We start from the raw sequence: 1718 nt of genomic DNA, 5'->3' as shown, positions 1-1718 counted from the left end.
AGTACTGCTTCCTCCTGAAGGAACATCCTTCTGTGGTGCTGGGGGATTGAACCGCGGTCCCTGTGCTTTGCTAAGCTTGTTCTAAGTAGGTGCTTTAGACCACTGAGCCATCTCACCAGCCCAGACAACTTTTTTTAAAAAATCCAAAATGTGTTTATTGGGATGGCTTTCCATTCCTCTTTATTCAGGGTACTGTTAGTGTTGTCTCCTCCTGAAAGAAAAATCCTTCTATAAGCCTTACTTTTCATCCTGTAGGCTGGCAGAGGGCCATGGAGTAGCCAATACACCAAACTACTGTCTGTGCACATACAGCATCCCGGGGACTTAATCTCTATGAAGTAGGAATTGGGGCTATGCACCAGACACTGCTTGTGCTTCCTCTTCTTCTCTGGAGAGGGATGAAGGAGCTCTTTTTTTTTCTTTTGGGAAGAACCAGGGATTGAGCTCAGACCCTTGCATTTGCCAGGGAAGCACTTATTCTACTGAGCCATCTCCCTGGCCCCAAAGGAGCTCTTTTGTGAAGGGCATGTTCTTGTGAGGAGGTCCTCATTGCTGGAAAGCTGAGAGTTTTTTCAGTGCACAGTTCACTAGTTTCTAGTACATTCAGAGTTGTGTATCCATCTCCACAACCAATTTTCATCACTTCATAAAGAAAATTTTCGTTACTTCATAAACCCCATGCCAAAGAGGTGGGGCACACCCTACAATCTCAGCACTGGGAGGCTGAGGCAGAAAGACTGCATGTTCAAGCCCAATTTGAGCAACTTAATGACTTAGCAAGGCTCTGTGTGTCAAAATTTTAAAAAAGGGTTGAAGTTGTATCTTCGTGCAAAAGCACTGGGTTCACTCCCCAGTGCTGAAGGAAAAGAACACCAAAAACAGGCCTATTGTTATTTATTTCCTATTGTTTTCTCCCCTCAATTCCTTGCAGCCTTTATTCTGTATGCCTATGGATTTGCCTATTCGGAGTATTTCATTTTCATGTAAATTGAGTCATATTATGGGTGGCCTATACTCTTTCTTTCTTTGTTTGCTCAGGCTGATATTTTCTTTTATTTATTTATTTTTAAACATTTATTTGTTGTGTGTGTGTGTGTGTGTGTGTGTGTGTGTGTGTGTGTGGCCAGCTCAGCCCACCAGGGGGCGCGGCTGGCTGGCATGTGGTGCTAGGGGATCGAACTGCATTCCTTGTGCTTTGCTTAGCTTAGCTTGTTCCAAGTAGGTGCTTTAGACCACTGAGCCATCTCTCCAGCCCCGATATTTTCAAGTTTTACTCATGTGGTAGCATCTTATCAGTACTTTATATTCTGTAATTAATATTTTACTGTATGGATGGCCCACATTTTCATTCATCATTTGAGGGCCATTTAGATTATTTTTTAGCTGTTAAGAACAGTGCTGAGACTGGGCATGGTGCTGCACACCTGTAATTTCAGCTCCTGGGAGGCTGTAAACAACCGGATCACTACGAGTCCCATTTAGTAGTGAGACCCTGAACACCCTGTAGACCCTTCCCTAAAATACAAAAAAAAAACCACAAAAAACCAGTGCTGCTTAAAAAGAACAGTGCTAGGGGCCGGGGAGATGGCTCAGTAGAATAAGCACTTCTCTGGCAAACGCAAGGGCTTGAGTTCAATCCCCGGTTCTGCAAAAAAAAATAATAACATATGGGGCTATGACTTTTCCACATCCTATCCAACACTTCTTTTTTTTTTTTT

The 1718-nt window shown here is 43.2% G+C and overlaps 1 protein-coding gene across 2 annotated transcripts in view; it reads left to right on the top strand.

The window, feature by feature from the left end:
- The window catches only part of Dnaja3 (DnaJ heat shock protein family (Hsp40) member A3), a 34350-nt gene that overhangs the window by 6316 nt on the left and 26316 nt on the right, over window positions 1-1718 (top strand). The window lies entirely within an intron of this gene.

Source organism: Octodon degus, unplaced genomic scaffold (assembly GCF_000260255.1).
Source record: "Octodon degus isolate 3935 unplaced genomic scaffold, OctDeg1.0 scaffold00021, whole genome shotgun sequence".
Lineage (NCBI taxonomy): Eukaryota > Metazoa > Chordata > Mammalia > Rodentia > Octodontidae > Octodon > Octodon degus.
Note: the sequence above shows the minus strand (reverse complement) of the source record. Positions and strands in the feature narration are given on the sequence as shown.